A 27,072-nucleotide genomic window follows, 5' to 3' on the forward strand; every position below is an offset into this window, starting at 1 on the left:
TCATCAGGACAGAGTACACTTTGCTCTTCCCATTACTCTGCTCTGCTCGTCTCCATATTAGCTTCATGCACAGGCAGCTTTCTTCTTACAGAAGCAGCTCTAGGCTATGACACTCTTTTAAGTAGTATTTCCAGAGAAAAGAGTACATACTTTTTTTTTTTTTTTTTTGGCCCAGGAAGTTTCTTATGACTGACCCACTTAAAATTCTGTGCCCTTCCTGAGTCACTCACTGTGGCCAGGGAGATGGCATGCTTCTATTGAGCCACCCTTAGTTAAATGCCTCCCTGGTTAGGAGTGGAAGGGGCTGGCTCCAGTAAAATTAACTTGGAACGTATTCTCCAAAGGAGGGGTATTCTTTCACCGTAAGAGAGCTGGTGGGAACAAACGCAAGTAAAACCACAACTCCATTAATCGGGGGCAGTGCAGAGAAGAAAGGGGTCTTTCGGTAACTGCAGAAAATGTACAGGAGGTAGGACTAGTAATAGCTCAGCTTTTGAGATTTAAACAGAGAGTCTTTTGGGACATGGAGGAAAGCTTCTCTCTCGGGCAGAGGATCCAAACCATAATACTTAAAAGCCCCCCAGAATTCAAACAATGCCTTGTTACTATCTTTGTATATATATATCCTAGCACCCTGAGGACATCTCTTCCCTTTAACGCTTTGCTCAGTTTCTCCTTCACCCTGCCCTCCCCACCATGATCACTGTCCCATTCACTCCCTGTCATTCGTCCCACTGGATAAAAGACACTGATTACCAGCTAATATGCGGATTCTGTGCTTTTCGCGGTGCTCTCTGACTTCGTATCTCTCAGGGAACTTTTTCCTCTCTCGACTTCTGAGACACTGTTCTTTCCCTTTCTGTTCTGCCCACCTGAGCACTCTTTCTGAGTCACTACTATTTGGCTGCTTTATTGCTGACCTTTCCTTAACGTCTCTTTTCTCCAGAGCTCATGCCCGGCGCTCTTTCCATTGTACATGCTCTTTTCCGGCCCATCCCATTCATTCTCATGGCATCGATGAACATCTGTGCGTATCAGTACCAAAAGCCCTGCTAGAGTTCTGATACCTCGCTGTATGTCCCAGATTCCATGATTCATAAAGATCATAAGTTGAACATTTCCCTTATTTTTGTATCTGTTCCGTTCCTTCCATTCTCATTTCTGTTAATAGAAATTTTCATTTATGTTGTCCACAATCAAGGAAGATTAAATGTTGCGCCAAGCTCTGGTTAGGCCTCAGTCTTGTATTCTAACTGGTGTTTCTGAATAATCCTATATTGTCAGTGATGTTGGACACGGTAGACCACGCCTTTGGTCACATTTACAGAGCAAGAAGCTAGTGCTTGAGGTGTAGGTTGAGTTTTAGGTAGAAAACAATGTTGATTTATAATGAGAAAAGTACACTTTGGGGGAAGCAGATAGAGAGAGCAAGGCACACAGATTGGTCTGTGTAATTCACAAAGAAGGTCTAATGTGGGCAGAACTATTGAGAAGTCACTGAGTATCAGGAAGATGATGAGGAGCATCATTTTCAAGGCTAGGACTGCAACAGGAACTTCGGTTCCCACTTCTGGGATTCCCTCCCACGCCCTCAGTTTTCCCTGCATGATCATCTTTACATTTAAAACATCTAAGAATGCAGTATTGATTACATCACAACCTTTAAATGCATGTCTGTCCTTAGCATTCTGTGGTGTCCAAACCAAGACAAACAGTTCATCATTAGCCAAGTGGCTGCTCTTATTGAGTTAGCTCTGATGATTGCTTTCAAAAAGAATATTACTTGTTGATTGCTTCCAAGGCATGTTTCAAAGGCCCACTTAATAGTGTTTTTTCTTCAGTCTACTGACAAGAATTTTAGTAATTTTTCCAACTCATTTTTGTAGAAATGTCTCCTTTCACTGTGGCCTACTTAGATAATAAGCCATACATGAGTGTGTACTACAAACGAAATTGTGTGTTTTTTGGTGCTAAAAGATGAGAAGATGAGTTTGTAACTTTTTACCCATTGAAAAATCATTGAAAAAACTAATGAATGTTGAATATTCAAAAGTATTATAGACTGGCCCTGGACTTTCAAAATATTTAGTGTTAGTATGTTCTGTCATTTGTTTTGCTTAAGACAAAGGCCTGAGTACCATTTTGACCATCTGAGAAGAATTACCTTGATTTTCAGGCTTCCTTTAATTATATGGCAGATCATAGATCGTATCAGGGTATTAACTTCTGATATTTTGCTACCTGACATTCTGTCTTCATATAGATTTTTAAAACATTATTTTAATTTTTAAAGTACAAATATAGTTCTTATTTTAAGAAAATTAAAAATGAAATATTTATTTTATTACAGAATATACAGTCATTGTAAATTTAGAAAACACTGGTGAGCAAAAAAGAAGAAAATTAAATTTTACTCATAAATAACTACTGTTAAATGCATCTAGACCTTCCAAGCTTTTATTTAGGAATATAAATTTTTAAAAAAATAATAATTGGATCAGACAGTGTGTGTGTGTGTATTTTTTTCCTTAAAGAAAACATATGTATCCTACATTTTGCATGCAACATGTTAGGGTATAATTTTTTTTCCTGCTACCTAATTACTAGTAGGAACAATAGCTTATCAAAGTTTTATAAAAAATACAAGTTCTCATATCCTATTGCTTTTTGATAACAATACTTGCTAAGTTTTACTGGGAGCTTTTCATGTGACAGGCCTGTGCTCAGTATTTACGTTGTCTCCTCACAACGATTTCCTGTGCTTCCTAGCAGTATTCATCTTTAGTGGACCTGGACCTTAAAGTGAGAGATTTATTATTTGACCAAACTCATAGCTAGTAAGTGGCAGAACCAAAATTCAGATCCAGGTCTGTGGGTTCCAGTCTGTTGTGAAAACTACAATAAAATACAGTGAAGACACTTGGAATATATATAGTAAGATGTCACACTGAACATGCCGTCTTGTGTAGTGTTCTCAATCTGCCAATCTCTGAGATTTCTGAGGTGAGGTGACATCATCATGAGGCTTCGAGGAAACCCTAAGCCAAATGGAAAGAATGGAATAATTTTCCCCTAGTAACCAGAGAGATCTTGAAAGCACTATACAGTACATTGCTTTATTTCCTTTCTCTGCTTGGTCACTGTCACCAAAGCCTACCTACCTCTTGGACTAATTTTTAGGAGGTTCCATTTTCATAAAATGCATTATCAAGTACCAGGTCATTTACCTTAATTCCTGTCTTTCTAGCCAGTCATAAGCAGCTCATGTGGAATACCTGAACTTAACTTCTCTGGTAAAGATGTCAATTACCTTCTGGGTACCAAGCAATGGCTATAACTTGCATAAGAAATGTAGAAAGTGATGGGGACTCTAGCATCACCAGACTGTTTAATAGATTTAGCAGTAGAGTGGCCTCTCAGTTAGCACATTGTCAGTGAACTTTTTCCTGAGAAGGGAAGCATACAAACCGCATAGTCAGAAAGGTCTGAGTCTGAACCCCAGCTTTACCACTTGCTAGCTTTATAGTCTTGGGTATATTGCATAATCTCTCAGAGCCTCTGTTTTATCATCTGAGATATAAATAGATAGAGGTAGATAGATGTATACTTTTTGCCTACAGTAGCCAAGAATATGACTTTTTTTCTTAAAGAAATACCAAGACAACTTTCTGCTTTCTATTTGCTTTTCTGTGGAATTGGGGAGTACATTTCAACCCTCTCTTCTACAGTAAAGCTGAATTTTGGTTAAATTCCACATGGAAAAGTTAACTTAATTATAACATTTGAAAGCATAAAGACGCTGATATAATCCACTTTGACACATATTTCAAATATGACTAGATCTGAGGCTCAGAACTGGGAAATAAGGCGATTAGTGGGAGAACCAAGACTCTACCATGTTTGTCTGTCTTGACATTTATAATAAAGTTACTGCTGGTGGCTGACAAAGCAGATAAAATTTACAGTTTTATTTTGTGAATGACCCCTGAAAATCAGTTATATGTAAGATAGACCCCTATAATCCAAATGAAATGTAGTTGCTAATGTCAGAAAAATGATCTTTGTAATGAAGCAAAATTATTGTTCTCAGCAAAAGACTATATATAACTGTATAAATGTGTATGTGGTTTTTTTTTTCTGTTTTACCTCATAGAGAGCATATTTATTTTAATTTTATTGATACACTTAGGTTTAATAAATTTTATATATTAAATACACATTCATAAATATCATATATGTACAATTAGAATTTCCTTAAATATTTTGTTGTTAAATTTTCATAGTAGTTTTTGAAAACATACCTTCTTGTCTTAATGGCAATAAAAGTGTGGATTTACCACTTTTCATAACTGTATTTTGAAAGTTTTATAGTCCTTTAGAGACAGACTCCCTGGAAGTCTTGCCAGTCAGCAAACACCCAAAATTAATAACATGAGTGATTTGATGATTTTGGCATCTTGCAAAAATTATACATTAGATTTTCTTTAAAGAGTTATAACATGTATTTTCCACTTTCATTCTTTAGCTTTTAGCTCCTGTTTCAAATAGACTATTAGTGTGTACTTAAATTACTCCTCTAAGATTTTCAAAAATGATTTGATGAATAATGATAATGTAAATTTTAGAGTAAAATGCACTGTAAAAGAAAAAAAAACTGTCTTTCTGGGTTTAGCTTTTTTGGAAATATTGGTTTTTCTTCTAAAACTTCCAAATTTCATATCACTGAAAATTTGATGACGAGTAATTTCAGCTTCACTTGACCCAACTTGTGAAATGATTGAAAATGCCAATGGCAGAGGTAGGGGATGAATGTGTCATTATGATACTTGTCTCTTTTATTGAGTTGCCATTTGTCAAACTGTGAACATATATGTGTCACCTGTTGTTCTGGATGTCATCCTCATGGTCTTTTAACTTTTTTGCTTAATTAAAAATAATTTAGAGGTTGTCTGACAAACTTTTGCCTATTTACCTGCTTTAGACATTGTAAAGAACATATTTGATGATCCACAAAACATGCCTTTTTTTTTTTTTTAATAAAGACTCATATTTTGAAATGGAGGGCTATGTGCTCCTGTAAAGTTCAGAATGTATAGATTTGTTCCAAGAAAAGATCTAGGTGAGAAAGCAACATGGAGTGAATAAATCACTGTGATTTCTTTTATAAAATCTCTTCTTGTGTGGGTCTTCTCCCCCTAATTCCCATTTGAGAAATGTCAAAACCCATTACAATATCTTTAAGTTTTGAGCATTTATTAAATGTGAGGGATTATTCTAATAATGAAAATAAGTAACATATTTTTATTTCTCTCTACATGGAATGTACTATTCCAACCACTTTACATATGCTAACTTGATTATTCCTCAAAAACCACACAAACAAGACACTGCAGGTTACTTATCTTGCCCAGGCACAGCTAGTAAATGGAGGCATTGGTTTTGAACCCAAGCAGTCTGGCTCTACCCCCAACAGATTCACTGAACTACTTCCCACTTGCAAAGTACTTTTAGAATGATGGCTTTTGTACTTAGAACATCAGTGCCCTGATGAGCAAGTTATCTTCTTAAAGGAAGAATTTAAATGAAGGTTTAATTTTTTCCAAGGTGTAGTTGATCCTTGCCATGAAAGGGCTGCTCATTTGTCCCATCTTTCTGGTTGCCACGTTGATTTTAAAAATGGACTTTAAGTGTGGTAAAGACAAAAGAGTTTGTTTTGAAATTTTGAGTAGAAGAGCAATTAAAGGAGCATAAATTTTCCCACGTTATTCAGATTGGTCAGGATGGTCAGTACTGTTTGTTCATGTGTAAAATCAGGTTTTTGCCTCTTGTGATAATAGCTGTCAGGGAAGCTGACAGAAGATTTGTGTTAAGATGTATACTATGGAGAGTTATAGTAAGTAATTAGCATGGTCACAGCCTCCTCCCCCACATAATAGCTGAAAGATTAATTTTAACTTTCTTTAAAAAAAATGTGAAATGTGCTACAGTACTTGGGAGGCTTATCAGCACACACCCCTCTTGTTTGTTTTCCAGTCTGTGTTCAGAATTGCTACTGTCAGCAACAGAGCCTTGAAAAATCAATATTTAGGCTCTTAGACTCCTGATAGGGGTGTAAGGGCAAGGTTTGTTACCTCTTTAATTTGCCCCCTGATGTTCTCCAGCTCCCTTCTCCTAGCTTTTCTTGAGATAGGAAAAGGAGGAAAGTTTTATCAACCCCCAGTGGATAATTCCACCATTGTGGATTTCTGCCTGTTAGTCTTTTACTGTTACACACATTCACACCTCATATATTTTGCTCTAAAAGCAGAACATCTGAGATGATTCTGTGGTTGAAAAAGATCTCAAAGAGATGGAAGATAGATTTAATGTTGCCATTTTTAGATAATGCTGTAAATAGAATGGCAGCTGTCCTCGGATGCATAGCAGATATACAGTACATATGCTGAATAGAAACAGATAAAAGATTGCACTCAATTAATCCTCATGAAAAGTAGCATTTTAGCCATGGACTCAGTGATCAAGTTTTAACTATAGTGTACTTATTCTACCTCCTTACATGATAAAATCCAGTGCTTTGAAGGTGACTCAAGAAGGGAAAAATTTACTGTTATCCTCAACTAACTTTAAAGCAATCAGTAAGGTCTTAGTATTTGCCCTTCCTCTCTTTCTTAAAAATCCTGTAAACAATTCAACTCTACAAGCATTTCTGGAACACTTATTATGTACAAAGAATTCTTGGTCCAGTGAGGGGAACAACACATGAACTATTTCTTGTATAGAAAAGGCATAAGCAGAAATTTATCATGCAAGAAGAATGTGACAATTGGCATAAGTGAATTCTGATAGATATCTTTAGTTCAGTAACAGTTGAGCATTTATAAAACAATGTCTCCATTTCAGGTATATGCTGATAGGGGCTGTGGATACTGAGATGAATTAAACCAGTCTCCAAGGAGCTTTCCTTAGGAGATGGTATGCAAACTAATCATTATATTCAGTAATTGAATGTATGTTTAAATGTTCATAAATAGCAGAGGAAGGGAAGATTAATTCTCCTGGATGGTGTTGGGTAGTAGGGCAGGACTTCTGGCGAGATAATGACTGAGCAGGATTTTTGAGGCATGGTTAAGAGTTTGGTAGATGAGCAATGAGAGATAAAGGCAATAGAAGAAGGTGAGAACATTGCAGAAAATGGGAATATCATGCCCGAAGATAAGGAGGCATGATACTGCATGGAATATTGGAGATTGAATTGTCTGGGGTTGGCCTTGACCTGTACAATATCTCTCCATTGTTGGAGGATGTCTGGAGTGTCCAACAAAGACAGGGCTATGAAAGTCCAAGCCCAAAGCAAAGTAAATTATATATGTAGACTTTGTTTGTATGACAGCAATTTACATGCTTTCTCTTTAGGACAGACTTGGTTTTGAGTCCAGACTCTGGAACTTGTTCTGTGATCTTGAGCAATTTTCTAGACCTCTTAGACCTCATCTTTTCATCATTAAATGGAAGTTCTAATATTTAACATAAGACAGTACATTGTCTGATACCTATATATAATAATGACTTTAATTATCACTGTTTGGATTTTTTTTTTTTCTTGACCATCTTATAGTGGTATTACTTAGTAAGGGATTAAGAGACTTAATCAATGTGGTATAACTGCCATCCTTCCCATGAGGTCTGGATTTTAAATCATGTGGGAGAGAAAGTTGAAAGAGCTCTGGAATATGAGTTTGGAGACTGGAATTCTAGTTCTACCTGAGCCATACATTGGGATTGGTGATCTTGATGAAAAATATGCTCCTTGAATTTATTCTCTAAAGGGCTGGGGTTTGGGCTAACCGTCTATCTGACTCATGTCCTTGCTGCTCTGAGTAGGTTTCTGAGGAGCAGTCCAGCCAGTTGAAAGAGATAAACTATGTGACTTAATGCCAGTAAAGGTTTACTAAACCAGAAATTGGCCTATATAATTTTTCTGTTTGCGGGAAAATTGCCTATAGCAACCTAACTCATTTTAAAGAATGGTGGTTTCCCATTGTTGAAAAAAACGAGGAAATACAGGGTTAGCATGCCCTAAAATTCATTAAACATGCAGAAAGGGGTTTGGTCAGCCTTGCAGTTTTATTCAGCAATCAAGAATGGGAAGAGTAGAGTGTGGTTTGATGGTTTGGGGGTGTGATGGTAAGGTTGTGGTTAGGTGGGCTTCCGGGGGGGGCATCTAATGCCTGTTGAGATTCTCTGTGTCAGAATAGGTGGAAAAACACTCAGTGAATCATGTTAATGATTGATGACGCTTAAAGCTTGAGAAAACGTAGTTGGTTTGATTAGGGGGCATTGTGATTTTCTATAAATTAATTGTAATACTCATGAATAATGAGTATTCATTCACAAAGTACGCAGAGATTAACATCCTGAAGAGTATATAGTCAGGAGGATCACAGTCAAGGAGTGTTAACTCTAGATTCCAAACCACAGCCTTTGATATTACTTCCTCTCATGACAAAATCTAACTGCTATTTTCACTGTACATTAATTTTGATATCATTTTGGAGTAATAGCATGTATGGCTCTGTAGCCTCTTAATGTAGATAGTCCTCACTCTCTCTCTCTATTTCCTTGCTTTGTTTCCCATGTTAATCTGGTAACCAGCCACTTCTTGTACTGATTATCTTGTAATTGAAACTGTAAAAGCCTATGGCAGGTAAACCTATGGCAGGCAGATGGTCTCCCCACTATGTCAGCTGTCTCGGATGTGGGTTTTTTTTTTTTTTTTTTTTTTTTTTTTGGTACTACAATGTGGTCTGGGAAAACACACACACACACACACACACAACACGCAGAAAAGAGCCCAGATCATACAACTTGAAATTTAACAGAATGTATTTGCTAACACTTTTAAAGTTGCCTTAAGACGAAAATTCATTATGGAAGCATCTTTTGTGGAGCATGAAGTTAAAGAGCAGGAGGGGAAACTACAGTGTTGGGAAGAGTGTGGAGCTTGTTACAACAGATTTTTTTAGTAGCAGTGTTTGTGCCTTTGGTCTTTTGGTGGACTTACTCCTGGGGGGAAGGCAGAAATGCCCCCAAGCTGTTGGTTGCTTCTGCTTGTTCTCATAGCAGCCTGAGGGGGAAAGTGCTTGTTTAAACAGTAATATATTCCATAAAAACCAACAATTATGGCAAGGTTTTTAAAAGAGAAAATTACATTAAAGATGAATGAGGGTATATTGAAATAATTATGTTTTAAGGTGCGTAACATTAAAAGATATTGAATAGAATATTGACTGTTTTGTGGAAATAGCAATAATGAGATTCCTGTCACCTAATCTTACAATAATTGGGTTATTACTATGCAAATGAAGGTATTACTTTAAAAAAGTAAGGAAGCAAGACAGATCCTTGAGGCAGTCCTTTATCTCTTCTTAAAGCTGTGCTGTCAATTCTCCTTAGACTGAAGATCCTTTTCCAAACAATTTGGAGATGCTCATTTCACTATGTGCCCCTGAAATTCCACTATAATATTTTCAGCTGCCACAGGTAGCAGATTGGTGGCTGGTGATTTTTTTTTTTTTTTTTAGCTCTTTGTGGAACCCAAAGGAGTAATTAAACTGTATAATGATTGCCCACTGTCTTTTTTTTTTTTTTTTAAAGAAATGAAATGTTGTGAATTTTGCTGGCAAAGATACATGCCGGAGCCCTTATCTCCACTTTCCATACAGCTCTATCATTATTGTGTAGTATGAGGTGGAACCTACGTGTCTCAAAAGCCACCAGGTCATTTTGGGCTAGCAGACCTCCTAGGACACCTTTGTGGCTGAGGAAGCGATTCTATTAGTCCTCAGTCATACTCAAATCAATAGTTCATACGTTGCTGTCACCACCATGTCCATTTAAGCTCCTATGGTACCCATCAAATGAATAGAAATATTTGGGACAATTGCCATTTTAGTTCATGACCCAGGTAAATACCTTTGTGTTCAGCTGGGAATAGTATATCAAACTGTTGATTGCTGAGGCTTTGGATAAAAGGTAATTTTATTTCCTGGGAATGTTGTATGATTTTTACACACCCCTTGCTCTATGAAATTTTTGCTGTATAAGGAGAAATACAAAGTTCCACTTTAAAAGTTCCCTAGTATTTTTTTCATAGAGAAAGCATCAAACAAAAGTCTTGAATTGAATTTCTTGAATTGAGCCTTATTGAAATCTCACAGTGGACTTTTTATATTTTAATACTCTTTGGTAGCATATACTGGATTCATTAGAGGAAGGAGATTTGAGGAAATCATGAAAGACAAATTTCATTTACCAGGTACTTTTGGTTCCAAGGATTAGGAGGTCAAGAAAATATAAGCCTTATCAGTTTATTTCAGGATCAGTTGAGACTTGAGAGACTCTATAAATGTCATCAACATTGCTCTTTACCTTCTGTCCTTTCATAATTCTTAAGGAAGAACTAGGCTCAGAGTGGCTACTGCACATTATAGTCATGCCGTTCTCTGTTCAGTAGAGAAATCCTAGAATAGAGTTCTATTTATATGAGTACAGATTTGTTGTTTTATAGCTATTAGGCATGATTTATCAAATATAGATAACATTTTCAAACAATTTGCAATCCTGAAAATATTAATTCTAAATCCTTTCATTTCCATAATCCAATTAATTTGGTTAGTCTCAATAAATTGATACAGAAAAGTAGTTTTTATTTGATCTTTGTGGAAAGGATATCTGGGAAGAATGCAGAAGTCTAGCACATCATTTGGGTTAGCGTAAGTTATGCTACTTTTATAAATAAGCCTCAAATCTCATTTATAAGCCTTGTTGTGAGTTTAGGTGATTCTGAATGTCAACTATCTACCATATGTTGGCTTTGCCTTCCAGACTTCAGTTTTAATACACCTCCATGTAGACCTGCTTTCATGCATTCCCAGGCGAAGGAAGAGAGGATTTGGATAGCTGAGCATTGGCAATTAAATATTTTATTCCAAAAAGTGACAAATGTCACATCTCATATTTCTTTGCTAGAACTAATCATATGGTCCTTACTAATTTCATTAGGATGGGAAGAAGAGAGCCAGATATTGAACAATATTGGGAATATTGATCATATCCAGTATTGACTTATTTGCTTCTTGAGAATAACTTTGCAATATGAAACATTACTCAAGGTGTATGTGGGAAATTATGGCAAGGAGTGCAATGAATGATTTTTATTAGAAGCTAAGAACTTTCTTCCTGCTCTTTGATGAACCCCTTTTTCTAGACTTCCTTAAGTGATGCTATTCTTAGGTTTTATGGAACGGGTTTTACCTTGACTAAGGTGCAGTCACCCTTTACAGGTAGGATTATATTGAGCATTTAAATTGTAGTTTTAACCAACTTGCAATAATGATAAACATCGCAGAAGATTGCCTTTGTCCAGTTTTGATGACGGTTGGTGATATTAGATGCAGCTAACAGTTTCTCAGATTGGAAAAGGGGTTATTTGATTTGCAAGAGAAAGAAACATTAGAATCAGTACATTCTTCAACTCATTCTAATAGGATCTGCAAAGAAAAGAGAACATAATTTTAGAATAATGAATGCCTCATTATCTTTTTAAACAAAGAGGAATATTTGGAGCTGGTAGGTGTTTAGCAACAGTAATAGAAGTGGGTATCTTATTTAACTTTTTGGGGTAGCATGAGAATAAGGGTGTGTTCGACCTTGACGAGCAAATATTTTACCACTTAGAGCAGCTTCCTGTCATCTTCAGGAAGTAACCAAGTAATTTCTTTTAAATATCATGAACTCATGAATTTAAGCATATTTGATTAGTTTGAGCTATAGCAATTCTTAGTCTTTTTGAAGCCTCAAATTGTCTCACCTTTGTCTAATAGAAACCTCTTCAGACTGGCTCCTGAGTACTTTTGACATAACTGTAGTCATCTTTGATAGCGTCCTTGGTATGTGGCATGTCATGATGTTCTAGGCAATTTTGTACATACTCTGCCATCAACCACTTCTTCATCTACTTATTTTCTAAACACTATGTGTGTTCATTGCTACTGGCTTGGGTATTATTTATAGGCCTAAGTAGTGTTATTTTATGTGCTGAGAATTTCCACTTCTAGTACTCTATTAATTTTGGGCTATCAAATTTCGTGTCAAAACAAAAGCATCTAAATTGGTCCTAATATATGTGATGTCTGTCAGAAGTTCTAATATTTTTAAAGAACCACATTTCAGCCATGGAAGAATATCACATTCTAGCTATGAACTACAATGTATGCACTTAAAAATGTTTCTGAAATTAGTATCTCTTTGGCTTAATACTATGGGCAAAGTCTTTCACAGTTTATATTCACATTTGGCTCTCTTTTGGCTAATGATGATCTAATCTGCTACAAGTTACTGTCTTCATAGGCTCTTATGCATTGAGTTCTCCTTTTATTGTTTAGCATGATTGCTTCATCTTGATCACCATTTACCAATGTGTACTGGCTACAGTAAATACAATTTCCTCAGAACTTGTTATATGTGTTATATTGTTTATATATTTCTATGCTTAAACATTCAAAAATTATTTTTTTAAAAGAGTAAGCACTAGCAAAATTTCATCATTTTACTGCATACAACCCCTATCATAGTTGGATTAAATGGTTAATTGCACTCCTTAGAGATTGTACCAGAAAGCATCGTCTGACAAAAACAAATAAACGAACAAAAAAGCAAACACAGAAAGTTACTGAGTCTCTATAATGTCCACTTGTTCAGAAAATCCTTTTACAGCAGAGCCTCATCTATAAGGATCTGTCTTCATTAATATGACGAGGGAATAAAATGCCACTCCTTAGCTGCTGTGTAGGAGGAAAAAGGAAGGGTAGAGTGGTAGAATCTAAAGTTTTTGTGGTTTTTAGAGTTTTGCTTTTGTATAATTTTGGGATGTCCTTGTTTGAAAGAGTGTCTGGACCAATCTGGGTAACTCTTGACCACTCAATACTCATCTTTTCAGAACAGGGTATTCTGCTCATCTGAAATGAATCACTTGGACAGGTGTTTTCTGGTACATATAGATTCTCCATTCCGCCTGCTTATCTGTCACACTTCCCACTTTTTGGTCTTCTGGAGGCTCTAGAAATAACCAGAAGGCCATGCGATTAGATGTGTTATTGGATCACAGTCATTCACAAATGATACACAAGGGTTTTGGGTCATTAGAATATTTTTAAAAGAAATTGGGGTCATGTTTGGAAAAAAAAGTCTAAGAAGATTTAATAATAAAGAAAAATAATATTTCACAAAACCAGACATTAGAGATAGGACAGACTGTTGGGTTGACTTTGGCCAGTGCTTTCAGCATCTTATCTTTGCAGTTCCCTTAGCTCTACCATCCTCTGTATGTCAGCTTTATTCTTTCTTTCTTTCTTTTCTTTTCTTTCTTTTTTTTTTTAGTATAGTTGATATGCAATGTGACATTAGTTTCAGGTGTTTAACCTAGTGATTCAGGTAGTTTATGCTTTATATTCTGCTCACCAGAAGTGTAGCTACCACCTGTTACCCTACCGCACTATTACAATAACAATGACTATATTCCCTGTGTTGTCCCTTTTATTCCTGTGACTTACTCATTCCGTAACTGAAAGCCTGTAACTCCTACTCCACAACACCCATTTTCTCCATTTCCCTAACACCCTTCTCTCTGGTCACCATCAATTTATTCTCTGTATTTATATGTCTGATTCTGTTTTCATTGCTTGTTCATTTATTTATTTGCTTTTTTTTTTTTTGATTCCACATATAACTGAAGTCATATGGTATTTGTCTTTCTGTGTCTGACTTACTTCATTTAGCATAATACCCCCTAGGTACATCCACGCTGCCACAAATGGCAAGATCTCATCTTTTATGGATGAGTAATATTCTATCACATACACACAAATTCTCCACATTTCTTTATCCATTTATCTATCAATGGGCACTTAGATTGCTTGCATATATTGGCTATTGTAAATGATGCTACAGTAAGCGTAGGGGTACATATGCCTTTTGGAATTAGTGTTTTCATTTTCTTTAGGTAAATACCCAGTAATAGAATTACTAGTTGGCATGGTATTTCTGTTTTTGGTTTTTAAGTTTTCCATAGTGGCTGTACTAATTTACATTCCCACCAACAGTGTACAAGTGTTCCTTTTTCTGCCATCTTTGCCAACACTTGTTATTTCTTCTTTTTTTGATTCTAGCCACTCTGACAGGTGGAAGGTGATATCTCATTGTGGTTTTGATTTACGTTAGGATGTTCCATACTCACAGATTGGAAGAATTAAAATTGTTAAAATTCCCATTACCCAAAGCAATCTACAGATTCAATGCAATCTCTATCAAAATACCAATAGAATTTTTCACTGAACTAGTCAAATAATCCTAAAATTTGTATGGAACCACAAAACCTTTAATAGTCAAAGCAAACCTGAGGAAGAACAAAGCTGGAGGTATCACAACCCCAAATTTCAAGATATATTACAAAGCCATAATAATCATAGCAGTATGCCACTGGCACAAAAATAGACATGTAGATCTATGGAACAGATAGAGAGCTCAGAAATAAACCAAGGTGGGGCACCTCAGTGGAGCAGTTGGTTGAGTGTCTGACTCTTGGTTTCGGCTCAGGTCTGATCTCAGGGTTGTAGGATCGAGCCCCATGTCAGGCTCCATGCTCAGTGCAGTCTGCTTGTGTTTCTCTCTGCCCCCCCCCAATAAATGAAATAAATCTTTAAAAAAGGGAAATAAACCCATGCTTACATGGCCAATATATCTACAACAAAGGAGGCAAGAATATGCGATGGGGAAAAGACAATCTCTTTAATAAGTCATGTGGGAAAACTGGACAAGTACATGCAAGAGAATGTAACAGGACCACTTTCTTACACCATACACAAAAATAAACTCAAAATGGATTACAGCCCTAAATGTGAGACCTGAAACTATAAAACTTACAGAAGAGAATATAGGCAGTAATTTCTTTGACATTCGCCTTAACAACATTTTTCTAGATATGTCTCCTAAGGCAAAGGAAACAAAAGCAAAAATAAACTATTGAGACCTCACCAAAATAAAAAGCTTTTCAACAGAAAAGGAAACTATCAACAAAATGAAAAGGCAACCTACTGAAAGAGATAGGTTCCTGGCACTAAGCATTCACTGGCAAGGACGATGGGATTACCGTGGTTGCTTTAAATTTCATACCACAGAGGTTGGGCTCAATGCCTCAACCTGCACAGCTCTTCCATGCTGAAGAAGGGATATTGAGGAGAAAACTTCACTGTCTATTACATTATGCCTTAGGGGGTATTTGTGTATTTATGATAATTTTTTTGGCTGTAGAATGTGAGTAAAATTACAAACAATTATAGCTGGAATAAGAAAAAGGGGAGGAAAAAGCCAATATGATAAAATGTATCCAAAGTTATATGTTTGTGTGTGTGTGTGTGTGTGTGTGTGTGTGTGTGTATTTTGAGAAATAGAAAGAGAGCAAGCAGGAAAAGGCAGAGGAAGAGGGAGAAAGAGAATCTTAAGCAGACTCCATGTCCAGGGTGGAGCCTGATAGGGGGCTCCATCTCATAACCCTGAAATCCTCACCTGAGCTAGAATCAACGGACTGAGCCACACAGGTGTCCTGAAGATGTGATTTGATTATAAACTTCTTTCAAAAACATCCCTCTGACTTTTATTATTTTTTACAATTTCTCTAAGAATTATGTGAGCAACCTAATGTCATCCCATTGTACCTCTATAAGAGCTCAGTGAAAACCAGCCTCTGTGAAATATGGTTAAACTTCCCTTTCAGAGCTGTCATCGGCATTAAACTCTTTAATCCAAGTCGTTCTTCATTGAGTTCTCCTTGAAAACCCTGTCATATAGGCCCAAGAGTGTCCTGGGCTTTAGTACTACTACTACTCATATTTTTGAGATACATGCCTGGAATGTTGTCTGCTCTTCTCTCCAACTTTCCAGATCTTTCCTGTTCCACAAAACCCAGCTGAAATGTCTATGAAGCCTTTTGATAACCAGTCTAGTCCAAGGGTCTTTTCTCTCTCTTCCCTCTGAAGACTTAAATATTATTTTCTATATAATTCATTTGTTGGTCAAATTATCTCCTGCCTTTTGAGACTTGTCTTCTATGTCTTTGAGCTATTACTAACATCTTCTATTATTGATTATAACTTTCTTGAAAATAGAAACCCTTGATATCTTAATGAGTCCTATGAAAATTGTTTTTCATGTAGTCATCTTGAAAAGGGACGTTTAAAATCTCTCATTCTGGACATGAAAATAGCTCACATTTACTAAGCTTGTACTATATGCCCAAGAGTAACAAATGCTTTATGGGTGTTATCTCAGTTTTTCCTCACATATAGATATAAAAACTTCACGTAGTAGATTAGGCAAAAGCTATCTCAAAAGAGCTGAAATAAGAAAGGGAATATAGTGGTTCCCCGTTAGAAAATAACATTTAAGCTTAAGGTATATGTCCAGGCATCCACTGATCACTCTGTTTTCCCATCTCTTACCTTTATTTTTCTCTTAGTTAACTCTTTTAGGTTTGGAAGATCTTCAGTAACCTCAATTATGGTTGTGGGAGTAGTTCTAGCAATTGTGGTGATGGGGATCCCCACATGGCTTCCCAGAACTGGTCAATGATTACTCAGGCCTGAACAGTCATCCCTGAAGAGCAGCTAGAGGAGGTGTGGGTCAAACTCACTTGAACCATGAAGTCCGAGAATAGGGACAGCATGGTTTTTCAGTGAGATGCTGAGTAGATGATTTTTCTGGTAAATAATATTTCTAATTTACAGATAAAACCTGGGCTTAGAGATTAAGTAACTTGCCTAAGATCACCCAGATAGGAACACTCTGTCCAGCATAAACTCCAGAGTTTATGGTAAACACTTTGCTATACTGCAGTATTTTTATCAACTGTATTTGAGTATTGGTGCTCAAAATAAAAATAACATCTATTGTACAGACCTTATTTTATGTATGTTCAGCAGCCATCTTCTTTAGATACTCAGTGCTCTTATTTCCTTGTATAATCTCATCTTCTTCTTTTTAACCAAATCAGGAACTGAATGATTATCTGGAATTATTGTATATTGGTTAAGTGACTGCATTTTCTTTCCTAAGACTGTGTTTCAGTCACCATGTTTTCTTACTCAGATCTTTGTACTCAAATACTTTCATGACTCTTTGTGGGCTCCAAAGATAGTACACACATTTCAGATATTGTCCGAGTTGGGTTGGCAACTGAAATCTCCCTCCATTGCCTGTGAAGGTGACAGGGTATCAGGTGGAGATTCATGAGTCCCAGATCTATCAGCGGAAAGACACTTGGGGAGAATAAACGAGGATTGACGGAGCTCTGGGTGTGGAAGGCCTGATTCTTAGAGCTCCTCAGATGAAAGTATATGGGTCCTGTTATCTTTGGCTCCTTCCGAAATTTAGGGCCTGCCCTGCTCTTGCTTGGGCCTGCCACCAGGCCTCGTTCTTCAGGTTCTTCCTGCCGTTTCAGTACTTTGGAGAGACCACCTACTGATTCGCTGCAACTCAGGTCTTCCTGTTCTACTTCTGACCCAAGAATTTCATGTGTCTAAAATGAGTTTTCTATAATTTTTGACATTATTGTACTTCAGGTACTATTTAATTTTTTATATGTTAACACACAAAGGTACCTTTTTGTCATAACAACCCCTTTGCTGACATTCTGGAATGTATCCCTTGCTTTACTTCTTTCTCTGCTAATGACTTTTCCAACTTTGAAGTAGTTAGATCACAGCTTTTTTATTAATAAGTTTTAATGACTTTGTTTTCTCCACATCATCTAACAAAGTACGTTACAGGTATTGCTCAACAATATATTTATTTAATTTGACTCAGTGCTCAGAGATGGGGTGAACTGTCTGTCACATTAATATGAGGACCAGGAATTTCATCTTATTCACAGAGGTGACCTGAAGACTCCTTTACTCTGCACTTTTCAGCTTGGGCTAAGAGCTATAGGGTGAACAGAGTGTACCAGCCTAATCCACAGATTGGTATGTAGTTCTTAGCATCGTTAGCCATTCAGTCTTTGCTATATCAGCTGAGGGGTTAATTTTGGGTTGCTTTTTGTTTATTGAATGTAGAATTTGGTATATTATGAGGATTTTTGCTTCTAGTCAGGAATAATGGCTTTGTGTTGTAAAATGCATTAAAATAGTCTGTGCTAGCTTATCTAAACTAGGTCAGTTATTTTATAGTTACATTTGATTCATGATGGTACTATGGAAGGGGAGGGAAACAAGTCTTCTTATGTAGAAATGTTGCCTATTAACAATGAAAAATGCTTTTATAGATTGCCCTCCTATTAACAGTTCATGGTCTATATTGAAGGTATTTGATCTGTTCAATTACTGATTTTTCACTGGTAAAGTAAACTTTATCTTCAGCCCATGCACATCAGCATAGGAGTACATCTATTTTACTTTTTAATGTTAAAAATCACAAAGGCTTTTCTAAATTAGCAGGGGCATTTACACAGTAAACTAGTGAAAAATGTTATGAGCTTTCATCAGCTGTTTTGGTTTTAGCTGCCACTTTGGGGCTTTTACACTTCTTTCTCTTTCCCACCCCATCTCCAGGAGGCAAACAAAGAAATATAATTTGCATCAGCTATAGAAATGCCTCTGAGATCACTGCTCTAAGTGAGTTGGGGATTTGGAGTAGAAATCCTGGAAAAGAGAAAAAGGCAAGGGTAAAAGCTCTGTTGACAAGGGAGTTTCATAGGCATGCGGTGAGAGCACAACATTGGACGTGTGAATACAAATTTTGCAAGCTTCCTCTTCTCTTGTGAAAAAAGTCTAGGAATGTGGTAGTTCTGTCTGGTTAAAGAGTTGGATACAATGACAGCTGGATAGCTTAGTTTTTCTTTCTAATGTAGATACTTCCCTGTTGGAGTGTTTAGCACCTTTACTCCTTCTGTCCTGCTTCTCATCACATGTGGCACCATTGGTTGAGAGGAATTAGGTAGCTCTCTCTGTGCATGCTGTTGAGCAGTTCTCCATCACTTGGGCAATCCACTGGGCTGGAATGGAAGGGCATTTGAATTTTCACTTTGATGGGGAGCATTAGCACATTCCCTCTCTGCTGGCATCAGGTCAAGGAAACCAAGTAAGCTTGTGAAGCAGTTTTTCCCTGGAGCAAATATAATACACGTATTTGGCTAGGAGGTCATCTGCTAAAGGTTGACTTTATTTCTTCAATAGGATCAGGTATTTGTTCAAATTTAGAATGCATCTAAGTAGAGGCAATGTAGACATTTAATCAAAGCAAAATCTATTCTAAAAAAATAGGAAGATCTCATTATAGATTCACAGTCTGTGTATTTGTGTGCTCAAGGATAATAATAATACTGGGATACATTTCAGAGAAAAGAGATGAGTAAAAATAAGAAAAAAAATTAATGGATTTGAGCCCAAGTAAATGAAACTCTATTATTTAATTATAGTATCTGACTGTGAATATAAATGGGAGATGTAGAGCAAGAATTTTTTCTACAGTTTGGATCACAGAAGATTTCATGACTAAAAGGGAAAGTCTGAAACTCAGAGCTATAAGCTAGAAGTTTGATCCTTCATAAAATGAATCAGGGAGTATAAAAAAAATATTTTGGGATTGAGGACAGTCCCTTTTGCAAGCACTCAAGTGTTTTTACATCTAAAGTGAGTAAAAACTGCATAACGTGGAAAACTCGCCAGTGTCCTTCAAATTTGCCACTTCAGAGAAGCCTGAATAGATGGGGTAAAACTTACTGATACACAATGGAAAAAGACAGGCTTACTCTTAAAATTTCATGTTTGGAATCTGTTGTGACCCAATGTCTGTAATAATGTCAATGGTTGGGCTATTTTTTTTTTTTTTTAAACCAGTTGCTATTTTTGGCATGTAGGTATGTTTAAACTCCAGTGTCCTGGTAAAATTCCAATGTAGATGAGTGATGATGTTCTACCTGCCATGTTCTTATTTTGTCTTTCTTTTCTTTCTTTCTTTCTTTCTTTTTTTTTTTTTTAAGATTTTATTTATTTATTTGACAGACAGAGATCACAAGTAGGTAGAGAGGCAGGCAGAGAGAGAGGAGGAAACAGGATCCCTGCTGAGCAGAGAGCCTGATGCAGGGCTCGATCCCAGGACCCTGAGATCATGACCTGAGCCAAAGGCAGAGGCTTTAACCCACTGAGCCACCCAGGCGCCCCTTATTTTGCCTTTCTTTTTTTTTTTTTTTTTTTTTTTTTTTTTTTTTTTATTTTGCCTTTCTTAATGAAATGAAACACAACTGCATTCCCAGGCAGAGTTTTGATATACTTTAGTATTTTTATCTAGTATCTTCATTTTATAGTTCCATATCATTAGAACTTAGATCCAGGTTCAGCTTTATCACTGACTCATTTGTGACCTTGTGCAAGTTATCTTCATCTCTCTGATATTCTGTAAACTAGAACAACAATCTAGGTCATTGTTAAGCCTACCCCCAATTTTAACAGACGATGAATTGTTGATGGTACACATCCTTGATAATACAATAGGGGAAAATTTTTTCCGGACTTCAAAAATTTTTCAGAAAATTTCAGAAATTACCTTTAAAGTTGTCTGTCCAAGAGTATATATCAAGTGCCAGAAATCTTGGTATTTCAAATTAGAGTCAGTTTCTCTTTCACCCCCTCCCTACTCCCAACTAATCCCAATCCATTTCTCAGTTATCTTTTTAGTGGAAGTATGAATGCATGTTTAGTTTTAGGTGAAGGGAAACAAGAGAGCTCAGGGAGAAAACAAAACAGTATCTCATATAGCTACAGTTATTTTGACGTTCGGAATTTTGATTTATCAATCTCACATTTTTGCAGAAATTTCCAGGAGGGCACAATTTATGACATAGTTAACTCAAAGTGGTAAAATGATGACATCATCAAACTATGAGGAGTTATGTATATATAATGTCATACCTAAAGCAACCACTAAAAAAGCTATGCAAAGAGACACTAAAATACTGTATATAAATCAAAAGGTAATCATAAAAACTGTTGAAGGCTGAAAAAAGGCAAGAGAAATGAAAAATAGAGGAAAGTAGAAAGCAAAAAATGAAATTGCAGACTTCCATCCTAACATATTGTTAGGTCCCCCAATAATGGGTCCATGATTAAAGGAGCGAGACTGATATAAAGCGAAGGTCAATCAAAGCTTTATTCTGCGCCAAGCATCAAGAATTCAAACTGACCAGCCAGGGCCATGCCTCTTACAGAGAGGGCAACCTCTCTCTCTTTCACAGACTGACTTTTAAGGGCAAAGGCCATGTGGTTGGGCCTGGCCACGCAGAGGTGGCCAATGAAATTGTAACACACAGAGTAAGCTGCACAGTCATGTTAGGTCACACATAAGTGACCAGTTGAATTACAATTTACCCTAGCAGACATTTGACCCAGCCTATCACCTTGGTCAGAATTGGCACCCAAAAGGCTCCCAAAGGGCGGGGCCCATACTCCTTGGTAACTAGGGAGACAGTATGCAACCCCCACTGATTGGATGTTTCCACCTGGCCTGACTCACCCTTGTATTTGGGCTTTGTTACCTGGGGCTGGTTTCTGGGTCTTATTTTTAAGTAAGCCCCCTGGGGGAAGGGGAGCAGGGACAGTTTAAGGGTTAAACAACAAGGTTATTGTTTAACGGATGGATGGAAGCGCTCTGGCTAAATAGGTCCTTACAATATCAATAATTATATTAAATATAAATGGACTAAATACTATAATTAAAAGATTAAGAAAGTATATTAAAAATATGACATAACTATTGCAGTTTATAAGAAATTCTCTTCAAATATAATGATATAGGCAGGTTGAAAGGAAAAGGATAGATAAAGATGTATAATGAAAACATAAATTAAAAATGCAAGACTTGCTATATCAATACCAGTTATGGTGGACTTGAGAGCAAAAGAAAAAAAAAATACTGGTGATAGAGGGAAATATTATGTAATGATTAAAAAGTTGTTCCATAAAAAAGACATGGCAGGTGCACCTGGGTGGCTCAGGTTAAGCCTCTGCCTTTGGCTCAGGTCATGATCTCTAGGCCCTGGGATTGAGACCTGCTTCAGGCTCTCCGCTCAGCAGGGAGCCTGCTTTCCCCTCTCTCTGCCTACTTGTGATCTCTGTCTGTCAAATAAATAAATAAAATCTTAAAAAAAAAAGACATGGCAATCCTAATGTGTATGCACTAAATAACTGAATTACAAAATATATGAAGTAAAAATTAACAGGTTTGAAAAGAGAAATAGACAAGTTCACAAATATAGTTGAAGATTTCAATACCCCTACATTATCAATTAATAGAAAACTAGACAGAATATCAAGGATATAGAAAACTCATCATCAGTAACCAGTAGACTCTAATTAATATTGACAGAATTCCACCCATCAGCAGCAAAACACATATTCTTGTCATGTGACTATGGGACATAAATCAAGAGAGACTATATCCTGGATCAGAAAACGAATCTCAGCACATTTAAAAAGAATTAAAGTCTTATGGAATGGAATATAAGTGAATCAAACTAGAAGTGAATAATAGAAAGATAACATGAGAATCTCTGAACACTTGGAAATTCAGCAACATACTGAATTCTAAATAATAATCCATTGGTCACAAAGGTGGTCTCAAAAGACATAAAAATACATTGAACTGAATGAAAGTAAAAATACAACATCAAAATTTGTGGATCACCGATAAAGAAGTGCTAAGAGGAATCATTATAGCACTAAATATATAATTAGAAAAAAAAGAAAAATCAGTAATCTAACCTCCCATTTCAAGAACCTATAAAAAGCAGAGCTGAAACAGAAGCTTCCAAAGGAAACAGAAGAAAGGAAATAATAATGTTAAGAACAAATCCCATAAAATTGAAAGCAGAAAAACAATCAATGAAAAAAAAAATAAGTTGAGAGATAGTGTACCACAGATTACCTGTGCAGGAAAAGACCAAAATTCCAAATTTAGGGGAGCCTGGGTGGCTCAGTGCAGGAAAAGACCAAAATTCCAAATTTAGGGGAGCCTGGGTGGCTCAGTGGGTTAAAGCCTCTGCCTTTGGCTCAGGTCATGATCCCAGGGTCCTGGGATTGAGCCCCGCATCGGGCTCTCTGCTCAGCGGGGTGCTTGGTTCCTCTTCTCTCTGCCTGCTTCTCTGCCTACCTGTGATCTCTGTCAAATAAATAAATAAATTCTTTAAAAAAAATAAAAAATTAAAAAAAAGGCCATTTAAAAATTGATGAAATTGATAAACCTCTGCAAGCCTAATAATAAAGACTAATAAATAAAGAGAAAAGACACAAATTACCAATATCAGGAATGAAAAAGAGTGAACACTGCAGACCTTGCAGACATCAGAAGGGTAATACAGGGATGGATGTATTGGGATAATACAGGGATGGATGAAATGGACCAATTCCTTAGAAAACACAAACTACCACAACTTACCTAATATTAAATAGATAATTTGAATATCCCTATAGTTAGTAAGGACATTGAATATAAAATTTTTAAGCTTTCAAAAAGGAAAATCTGATGCAGACATCAGAAGGGTAATACAGGGATCGATGTATTGGGATAATACAGGAATGGATGAAATGGACCAATTCCTTAGAAAACACAAATTACCACAACTTACCTAATATTAAATAGATAATTTGAATATCCCTATAGTTAGTAAGGACCTTGAATATAAAATTTTTAAGCTTTCAAAAAGGAAAATATGGTCCAAGATGTGTTCACTAGCATGTTTTAACAGACACTTAGAGAAATAACACCAGTTCTACACAATCTCTTTCAGAAAACCATTTCTTTTATGGTAGTGCTATCCAGATACCAAAACCCAACAGACAGTTGAAAGAAAGGAAGAAAAGAAAAAGAAAACCAGACACAAATATTCCTCATGAACACAGACACAAAAATCCTTAACAAAACATTAGCAAATAGAAGTCATATAAAATTAGATATATTCCATGATCAATGGGAGATTTATTCCAGGGATGTGAGGCTGTTTCAGTACTCAAAAAACTATTTATGTGATTCATTATGTAACAGGTTAAAGAAGAAATGTCACAATTCTATCAATTCATATAGGAAAAACTTTTGACAAAATTTAATACCCATTCATGGTAAAAACTCTCAAATAAATAGGAACAAGGAATGTCCTCAACCTTATATAGAACATGTATTGAAAATGCATAATAGTATACAACTAACATTACCTTTAATGATGAAAGACTGAGTTCTTTCCCCTTAGATCAGGAAGTAGGTCAAGAATGTGTGTACTCATCACTCTTATTTAATATAGTGCTAGAATTTCTAACCAGTGCAAAAGGAAAAAAAAAAAAGGAAATTAAAAACATAGAGATCAGAAAGGAAGAAATAAAACTGTCCCTATTTCTAGGTGCCATTTTTGTTTATGTAGAAGATCCCAAGGAACTTAAAGAACACACTTGTCAATCTAATAACTGAGTTCATCAAAGTAGTGGGATACAAGATAAACATGCAGAAATCAATTAGATTCTTTTATAACAGCAATGTACACCTGCATAGCAAAATTAAAAATATAATGCTATTTACAGTTACTCAAAAAATTAAATACTTAGGTATAAATCTAACAAAAAATGTACAAATGTTAAATGTTAAATATGTTAAAATCCAGGACTATCTAAAAATAGATATACCACGTTCATGGACTGGAAGACTCACCAATACAAAGATGTCAGTTCTCCCAAACTGACATGCAGATTTAATATAATTCCCATCAAATTTTCAGCAAGATTTTTTGTACGTGTAAACAAAATTATTCTAAAATTTATATGAAAAGACAAAGGAATCAGAATAGATGTGATGAATTTGAATTAGAAAAATAAAAGTGACAGGGATTAACACACCGAATTTCTAGATTTATTATGTAGCTATAGTAATCAAGACTCTGATCTTGGTAGAGGGATAGGCACATATATGAATGGTACAGAATGCAGAATCCAGGAATTGACTAACACAGACATATTTAACTGATTTTTGACAAAGGTGCAAAATCAATTCAATGGATATACAGCCTTTTCAACAGATGGTGTTAGGCCATTGGACATTCATAGGCAAAAAAAAAAGAAAGAAAGAAAGAAAGAAACAAACACAAAAAAACCCCAAAACAAAATACAAACCTTTGAGCTAAGTCTAATAGCTTATATAAAGATTAACTCAATATATATCATGAACTTTAATGTAAAATCTAAAATTATAAAGTTTTTAGGGAAAAAAATGAAAGTCTTTAGGATCTAGGTTAGGCAATGCATTTTTGGACTTTCTACCACAAGCACAACCCACAAAAGGAAAGATTGATAAATTGGATTTTATCAAACTTAAGAACTTTTGCTCTGTGAAAGACCCATTTATGAGGATGAAAAGACAAGCTACACCCTGGGAGAAAATATTTGCAAGCCATATATCTGATGAACAACTAGTACTAGGAACATAATCTTTTAATCTACAGTTAAAAAAAAATCAATTAGAAAATGTCCAAAGACATGAAGAAACATTTTATGGGAGAAGATATATACGGATAGCAAATAAGCTATCTTATTTGTTCAGCATCACTAATCATCACTAATCATTAGAGAAAAGCAGAATGGCTAAAATAAAAACTAATGACAACACCAAATGCTGGCAAGGATGCACAGAAACTGGCTCACTCATGTATTGCTGATGGGGATGTAAAATGGCACAACCATTCTGCAAAATAGTTTGGCAGGTTTTTAAAGAAAATTTAACATAGAACTCCAGTACAAACCAGCAATTGCTCTCCTGGGCATTTATCCCAGAGAAAGGAAAACTTTTGTTCACATAAAAACCTGTATGCATATGCTTACAACAGCTTTGTTCATAATAACTTCAAACTGGAAGCAATGCAGTGTCCTTCAATGAGTGAATGGTTAAATGATCCTTACCACAGAACACACTACTCAGCAATAAAAATTAGAGAACTATTGATACTCCAACCTGGATAAATCTCCAGAGAATTATGTTGATTGTATGATTTCATTTATGTAATATTTTTGAAATGACAAAATTATAATAATTATAAGTCAATTAGTGATTTCCACTGTGTATGGTGGAGTTGGGAGGGAAGGGAAATGGTTATTGCTATAAAAAGACAATTTGAGGAATTCTTACGGTAATGGAAATGTCTATCTTGACTCTGTCAGTGTCAGTATGTTGGTTTTGATATCATACTATAGTTTTGTAAGATGTTACCACTGGGGGAAATGAAGCAAAGGGTGCAGGAATGTCTCTGTTTCTTACAACTGCCTGTGAGTCTACAATTATCTCAAGCTAAATTGTTTAATTAAAGAAAAAGACAGCCCTCTACCGGCTCCTACATTAAAATTCAAAACCTTTCCTTGGCCCTTTCCAACCTCACTCGTGTCCTGCTTCTCTCTTTGTTGCACTTCATCCTGCAGCCATAGTGGCCTTTTTGCTGTCCCTGGTCCTGCTTAGCAACCTCTCACCACAGGGCCTTTGTACTTGCTATTCCCTCTGGTGACAAAGATCCTCCCTCCGATTTGCTTACTTCATCCTGTTCTCTGCTTATCAGACATTTATCTTGAATACTTTATCTAAAGTAGCACACCTATCACAATCTAATGCTTTATTTGGATTTATTTTTCCTCTTTCAGTAAAAACATATTTGATGCTTTAAAAAATACCATCTTCCTGGGATGGGAATCTTAAACTCTCTGCTATACCTTCACTTTTTTATGTGTTCTTCTGGAATTTGGAGCATTTGATTAAAAAAAAAAAAACCACACGCACACACACAAAAAAACAAAACAAAGAAGCTGATTTCTATTTTCTTTTGTATTCTCTTTCTTTCTGCTGATGTCTAAGTGGGATTTGTGGGTTCCATAGTAATAAATATTCTGTATTATGTCATGCTCAGTTTATCACAATCCACTGGTATTTCTCCGATAGCTAACATTG

The 27,072-nt window shown here is 36.0% G+C and overlaps 1 protein-coding gene across 7 annotated transcripts in view; it reads left to right on the forward strand.

Annotated features, from left to right (window-relative positions):
* SOX5 (SRY-box transcription factor 5) overlaps nucleotides 1–27,072 on the forward strand; it is a 985,042-nt gene that overhangs the window by 113,367 nt on the left and 844,603 nt on the right. The window lies entirely within an intron of this gene.

Source organism: Mustela erminea, chromosome 6 (genome assembly GCF_009829155.1).
Source record: "Mustela erminea isolate mMusErm1 chromosome 6, mMusErm1.Pri, whole genome shotgun sequence".
Lineage (NCBI taxonomy): Eukaryota > Metazoa > Chordata > Mammalia > Carnivora > Mustelidae > Mustela > Mustela erminea.